Below are 8,235 nucleotides of genomic sequence, written 5' to 3' on the forward strand. Positions count from 1 at the left end.
ATGACTTGTATGACTTTGGGGCAGTCCCCAAAGCCTCTCTTGGCATCTTTTCTTATTTGTAAAATACAGGATCCTAACTAGATGCTTTCTGCGGTCTCTCTGAGCTCTGATGATAGTAATCACGATAATCCATATTTCTATAGTGCTTGAAAGTTTGCAAAGGGCTTTCCATACATATCATCTGAGCTCAGATTTAAACATCACAAGACAATATGGAGTAGTGAATAGAGGGCTGGACTTGGAGTCCAGAAGAGCTGGCTTTAGATACTATCTCAGACATTGAAACAGTCTCACCTGCTCATCCAGTCTGCGGAAATGAATTAGCATGCGAAGTGCTTTGCAAACCAGCTATATGGTGTTAGCTTTTATTATCAAGGATTGTTCTGGGGCTCAAATAAATGTTGCATGTAACATGCTTTGTGTACTCTCAGACACTAGAGAAATAGTATTCTGAAGGCCCCCTTCAGCTCTGACAGTCTAGGTTCTGGGATTTCTCGTAGGTTTGGCATTCTGGGTTTTATGTTCCAAAGACCCCTCCCTGTGATGGTCTTCTATGTTCTGAGGTTCTTTTCAGTTCCGAGAGCCCGGGATCCATGGATTCATGCTAGTCTGGGTCCTTTCCCCACCTAAGGATACAGTTTCTACAATATTGGCATATACCTGTGTGTATGCTTTGGTAAATGCCCAATCATTTCAGCGGCTTGCCTTCTCAGAACGACTACATAAGGGGAAACCACGTTAATCAGTAAGCTTCTTGGGGGAACAATGTCCTTTCATTTCTTTTTGTTTTCTTTTCCTGGCTTCCTGCACCTCCTCCCTCTTCCCCACCCCGACATCCACTTCAGTGTAGAAGGCTCCGCAAACAGTAGGTACTTAATAAATATTGACTGGTCTAATTTTAAAAAGCAAACAAATAATTATCTCTTTGTCTTTCTACGGAGGAATCTAGTTCTTTAAACAGCCTTCTCTCCTCCCCTCAACCCTCCCCCTCCCGGAAAATAAAATTATCCCCTTAAAATCCGCTTATGATGGCTTTTAAAAAGACTTCACTGGTTCCAAATAGGAAATAAATGGATACCAGAGAGCATCCTGTAGGCCTCCTTCTCAGGGGAAGGTTTCAGGTATTAACCGAACCCGTAAATCTATCCCCGGAAGGCTGCAGATCTCTCATCTTGTCGGTCCCTGATGTTTGGCAAGGAATTGATTTGGGCTCTGGGCGGGGAGGAATGCTTTCTCTCTGGTTCTGAGAGCGGGCTGATGCTGCCCTCCGAGATGCAGAGGATGCGATCCATCTTTGCTAAAGGATGCGATCCATCTTTGTCGGGGCTCCCCGGCCACCGGGAAGAGGCGGTGGTGGAAAAATAAAAGGGCGGCAGCCAATAAACATCTCCAGACAATCAGCTCTTTCCTTCCGCGGACCCGCAGGGCTTGAAGGTGTACTCACCGCCTGGCGATCTCTCCTCCTTAGGGGCGAACAAAGGCAAGCCCTCGGATGATCCAGTTGTGCATCCCTCCCTTTCTGCCTCGGGATGGCAGCTGCCTCAAAGAGAAGTGGGATGGATGGAAGACATTCTTTCTCCTGCGGAAGATTGGCCGCGATCCGTGTCGTCCGGGAAAACCTGACAACTGAGGCTCTGCTGTTATTGTCTGGAAAACTGGGGACCCTCAATCACATTCTCCTAAAATGCCCCCGCTCCTGCTGCTGCCGCTTCCTTTAGCCATCCCTGCCAGGCCCTGCCTTCAAGGTATTTGATTATTCCCAGCTCACAGCTGGCTGAGGCTTAGGGCTCTTAAGACAGTTAATTATGCTGCTTCTGTGTGTGTGTGTGTGTGTGTGTGTGTGTGTGTGTGTGTGTGTGTGTGTGTGTGTGTGTGTGTGTGTAAGGGAGAGAGAGAGAGAGAAAGAGAGAGAGAGAGAGAGAGAGATGTCTGATACAACAGTACATCCCCCTTCCATTATCCATTCCTTTCTATTGGTTAGAAGAGGAGTAAATATTGCTGAAGCCTCTTCATAGGCGGAGGCAGAAGAAGAGACTCTTGGAGAGTACATGGAGAGCTAGAACAGTAGTGGCCTTATTCTTAGAGACTATTTGGGTTGGAAATGGTGGTAGGACATAGAACATTGACTGTCAGACCAGAAAGAGACCTTAGACATAGAACACAATGTCAGGGCTGGAAAGGATCTTGGAACACACTCACCATATCAGAACTGGCAAAGAATTTAGAGCAGAGAACATAGAATGTCAGGGCTGGAAGGGACCAGAGAAATAGGCTGTTGAACAGGAAGGGAATTTAGAGCATACAAGGTAGAATGTCAGAGCTGGAATGAACCTTAGAAGTCTTACAGAGAAAACCAGGGGAAGTTAACTTAATATTTATATGTAAGTTCAGAAGGGTGAGTAGGAGACAGGAATGGACAATAGGTGGGACCAAACAAGTTATGGAAACTGGGTTTAGCTGTTAAGGGAAATAACTGTTGACAGGAGTGGCAGTTAGGCCCTAACTGTCACCCTGCTCCACCTAGCCTGGGATAAACACAGAATATAACAAATACACACACTATGAGAACTTTAAGGTATGAAGAAACAAAACAGGGAAATAGTGTAATTGTAATTTGAGAGGATTGGGGGGGGGTGTGAGGTGAAATTATGTCTAACTGCCCAGGATTGGAGTCAAAAGGGTAAGTTCCTTAGCCAACCTGGCTTTGGCCAGGTGACAGCTTGGCTAAGGACTTGAGGAAGAGGGCTTGGGTTTGGGTTCTCACAACTGATCCAGAGATATCTTCAGGATACCAGGAACCAACTCCTCCATAGCCAATGATCCAAAGTAACCAGGTAGGGAGAGATATCTGCAAACTGTCCACCAGAACACAGGCCTCTTCCCTACTCAGAGTTGACTTGCAGGATTGATGTCTTCAGCCTTTATAACCTTCACCACTCTCCAAGATCCCAGGTTAAATAGGGACTGCTGATTGCATTTCTGCTCCAAACCCCTCTTAAAACAGCAATGTCTGTTGCTTAGCTCTCTCCTCTCTACCCCTTGCATTCTATTCAGAATGTCCATGACTTCCAGCAAAGGCTTTCCCTAATATGCTTGCAAAAATCTGCCCTTATACCTTTAAAGCCTATACCTATTACAGAAGGCAGCTGGGTGATTGAGAGCCAGGCCTAGAGATGGGAGGTCCTAGGTTCAAATCTGACCTCAGACACTTCCTAGGTGTGTGACCCTACGCAAATCTCTTAACCCCCATTGCCTAACTCTTACCGCTCTTCTGCCTTGGAACCAATACACATTATTGATTCTAAGACAGAAGGTAAAGGTTTTAAAAAAAAAAAAAAAGAAGAAGTTGCACAGAGAATGTCAGATCTGGGGGAAGACCGATCATAGAAGATAGAATGCCAGAGCTGGAAGGGACCAGAGAATATGGGATGTCTGATCTGGAAGGGAATTTAGAATAAAGAAGATAAAATCTCAGAACTGGAATGGATTTTGGAACATAGAACACATACTGACAGCAGGAAGGCACCTTAGAAAGTGGCACAGAGAATATTAACACTGGAAGGAACCTTAGAGCATAGAACTGGAAGGGATCTCAGAGAACATCAACCTCTTTAGTTTTCAGAAGAAGGATTTAGGGCTCAAAGTGAGGCAGTGACTTGATAGAAGTCACACAAATTCAATTCATCAAGCATCTATAAAGTATCTACTATGGTCAAAGCATTATTCTGGGCTCTGGGGGTACAAAACCAAACCAAAATTAGACCAAAAGAAATAATGTTTACCCTAAAGAAACTTGTATTCTCCAGGGGCTAGGGGTGGGATTGGAGAGAGGAAGGAATATTGCATGTTCACAAATAAACATCATACAAGGCACATTGAGGAAGTCAACACTACCTGGGAGAGGTATGGGAGGAAATCAAGAAAGGCTTCTCACAGGAAGTGGCATTTGAACAGAAACTTGAAGGAAGTCAAGGATTCTGAGAGACAAAGAAGGTATGAGTGTATAGGAATAAGTAGTAGCATGCGTGAATGCATGAAGGTAGGAGTGGGAGTTGGGAGATGAAATGCTGAGGTCAAGAAAGAGCTGGTAGTTAAGTGAGTTAAGAGAGATTATAGCCTAATTTAAACTTTTAGAACACAGGGCTCCTCATTTTGCACTGTATGTACCACAATGCCTCCAGGCAAGGGAGAAAATGAACCCACAGATATGACATACTAGCTTTTCTTCTACTTTAATTAAAGAATCAGAGCTACAAGTTTCTTTGAGAGAAAAATGCTGAGTAATTCACTAAACATTTATTAAATATTGACTGTGTGCACAATCTTTTGCTCAGTTGCTGGATGAGATATAAAGTTTATAGAAGACCTTATTCCTGCCCCTGTGGAACCCAAAGTCTAAACAAAAGATATTACACACATACTTATGATATGAAATGATGCATAAGCACATCGGAGAGGTATAAGCCATCCTGTGTTAATGGGAGAGATCAGGGAAGGCTTCCTAAAGGAGGAAGCATTTGGACTGGATCAGAAAGGAAGCTTAGCTAGTCTAGAGTTAGGAAAGAGGCAGAAGGTAGCTGATAGTACAGTATACAAAGTGCTAGACCAGAAGTCAGGAAGACATGAGTTCAAATGCAGCCTTCTGTAGAGAGCCAATTGGAGAAATAGGGTCAAGATAGGGCCTATTATCTGGATTCCCTAAGTGACCAATCCAGGCTGAGGCAGTCTTTGTGTTTGGTCCTGGTCACCTGAGCCCTGAAAAGCTCTGGTACCAGCAGGTTGGTTAATCCAAAAACAACTTGACCCCTCCAAGAGGCTATTGGGAGTCATTTAGAGAAATAGAATCTGTAGTAGATATTTTATCTGGATCCCATTACAAAATCATTGGCAAGTAAAACCATGTGTATGATTTTTTTTGCACTGCATGTCAGGTAGCAGACAGAATGGGCCATCTAAGGTAAAAATCTGAGACTCCTCTTTTGACTCATTTTCAGATCCCCGCCTTTTCTCAATATTCTTATTGGAAAGCTTTGAGTCCTTAGCAGACCAGCAGCTACTGAGTTAACAATTTCTCTCCTTGATAATTAAGAAGCCTGAACTCTAAAAAGAATAGTCAAGGTCGGACACAGACAAAGATAGAGATAAGACTATCTGACCAGGTGCAGTCCTATATTTCAAGATGACAGGACTCAATTAGTAAAAATCTCTATGAAATATGTTTCTGCTCCCAGAATTAACCCCCTACTAATTGGTGGTTGGAATTTGGTCCTTGACCCTGGAACTATCTCTCTACTTCTAGACTTTAATGGGTTTTTCATGATTTGTAACCCTTTCATAGCTGTGATTCTTTCTCTGTGTTCTTTGTTTGAAACCAGTATAAAAATAAACTCAAAACTCCATGAAGTTGGAGCAGCTATGGGCTAATCACTAGTCTGGCTGTTCTCAGTTTCTGTTTCCTGTCTTTTCAGTCCAATGCCACTAAACTCCACTCAGGACCCCCCAAAAATATATAGAGCTGGCTCTCTATAGCCTTCAACACTTATTAGCTGTGTAATTCTGGGCAAGTCACTTAACTTCTGTTTGCCTCAACTGTAAAATGGGAATAATAATAGCAACTCCCAGTGTTATTGTGAGGATGAAAAAATGAGAAATCTGTAAAAGTAGGACAGTGCTTGGTATTATATAAATGTTTATTCTTCCCCTCTTTGCCTTGAGTTTGAATTTAGAGCCAGAGTGAATCCCCTGACATTTACTATGTGATGCAAGTCACAATTTCCTTTGGGTTGTTTCCTCCTTCTTTGTAAGAGGAGGGAGCTGATTGGATTGAATTGTTTGAATCCTAGATTCTTAGTTTACCTTCTCTTTATGTCCTTAGGCAAATCCTTTCCTTCTTCTGGGTTCCATTTTCTTCATTTGCAAAGCGAAGGGATTGACTTCTGCAGTTCATCCTAAAGGCACTCTACCAACCCCAACTCATAGGAAGGGATTACTATTTTCCCATTTGGGTTCTCAGGCAGCCCTGAAAGGTTGGGGAATGTTTTTTCTGGTGCTAAAGCTATTTAGCCCGCATTGGTAAGCTTTTTCTTATGGTAATCAATTTCTATCAATTAGCCAGCCAGTCTTACTCAGCTTTTAGAAAGGGTGTTTACTAAGTTGTTAGAGTTGATGGTTGATATAAATAATTTTCTCCCAAAATATGTGACACATTGCCTTATAGGTACATATAGAGTTCACTGGAAAGTGGGCTTAAATCTAGTATAATAATATATCTTTTTTTCTTCTTCCACTAGCCTATTTGTAGAGCCTAGAATTTTTATTCAGTCTATCCTTGGTCACAGATGGCAGACAATGGCCCCAACTGCCCTAATTCAGTGTCCTGGGAATGTTACTAGGATGCTAATGAGAAGATGGAGAATTCAAAATTCTCTGGAGCCTTCAGATCCTACAGAGCCCTACCCAATTCCAGCTTGCTTCCTTAATTTCATATAGGGCTAAGAAAGTGTGACCAAATTTCTTGGCCTATCTGAATAGACTTCTTGGAGTACCTGAGTAGGTTCTCCAGACAACTTCCCATTGTGAACAATGGAGATGTTTTTTCCACTGATAAAAACGTTAGGACCAAGTAAGGTAATATGTGGGGCATTTAGGTGGTACAGAGGGTGGAGTGTTGGGTCTAGAATAAGAAAGACTCATCTCCCTAAATTTAAACCTGGCCTCAGATATTTAATCCTGTTTGCCTCACTTTCATCATCTGTAAAATGAACTGGAGAAGGAAGTGGAAAACCACTCCGGGATCTTTGCCAAGAAAACCCCAAATGGGGTCATGAAGAGTTGGACACACACAAGAGTGATGTAGATGATTTCAGAAACTCCCTTACACTTAGATGATGTCTAAGGTCTCTTTCTGCTCTTAATCCTGTAGCCTTTTGTGATGAGATAAGTACACAAATATGCATACAAGTCAGGGAATCAGTAAAAATATGGAGGAGGTGATGGTAAAGTGGATATTTAAAACGGGGGGTGGTGCAGGTTGAGTATCTTATATTACTATTCTTCACATTCTCCTTGGCCAAATGAGCTGTCTCTGCGTGCTTCCTCACACTGTCCTCTCTGCTTATAATGATCTCCTCCCCGCCTTTTATCTTTGCCTCTTGAATTCTGCACTGTCCTTCAAGGCTTAATGCCAATGCCCTCTCCTCCTCCGAACCTCCATTGGTCTTCAAACACATGTATGCTGTAAAAGTGATGACTTTAATTTTTCAAGGATCTGTAATGTCATCCATATGGATGGTACTTCCAATGACACAAATTGTATCTACAACTTAGATGGTCTCTGAGAATTATAGTTACTGAAAATATATCCCTTTGCAGTCAAACCGGGTGATGAGTCCCACTAAACTTAGCTAGTCTGGTCCTTGGACAACACCTCTGAGCTGGGACTTGAAGCCTTTCTAGCTTTGGTGGTTATCTGATAGGCTAGTGAAAAACTCTTTCTGTTCCCTAACTCATAGTGTCCGGGTATTGGATGGTGATGGGGAGAGGAAACAGAAGATTCATGGTCTTGGCTACCCAGGGGCTCAATGGAGAGGATAGGAGGTGGTGGCAAGGGGGCAGTGATTGCTTTAAATGTTTTTTTATGCTATTTGCAAGTTGACACTATTGTGGTAAGGTGGTGCTTTCTATTTTAAGTAAACTGTTCTCGTGCTCACTGTACTAGGATGTCATGTGATAAATCTTGACTGGATCAAATTGGGCATATTCAGTGAGTGGGAGCATATATGACAGTGAGCTAAACTGTAACTACTGTTATGCATTCTGTAATGCCTAGATTGTAGCTATGTAGACCTTTTTTCACAATGTAGACAAGGATATGTTGGCTAATTAGAGATTTTGTAACTGACATCTTCAGTTTTCTTTGGTGAATGTGAATGTGTTGATATAGCTTGTTAGAGAATGTCTACTATGTCTAGAGAATGTACACATTTATAAGCAAATATATTGAAAGCTAAAGCCTTTTCTTCCTAAAATTAGGATATTGACCCTTGTTTGTTTTTCTCTCTCCCAGGATCTAGGCTAGCATCTATATGTACAATCTCAAGAAGAAGATGTAAATCTTTTAAGAGGAGGCTGTATTATCTTTTCACCAGAAGTATATATTTGGAAATCCTGGAAAGATGATGAAGCCAAATGTATCCTAGGAGTAATAGTTCTCCCTTCATTACACCAAAAATAAAA

Source organism: Gracilinanus agilis, chromosome 1, assembly GCF_016433145.1.
Source record: "Gracilinanus agilis isolate LMUSP501 chromosome 1, AgileGrace, whole genome shotgun sequence".
Taxonomy (NCBI): Eukaryota; Metazoa; Chordata; class Mammalia; order Didelphimorphia; family Didelphidae; genus Gracilinanus; species Gracilinanus agilis.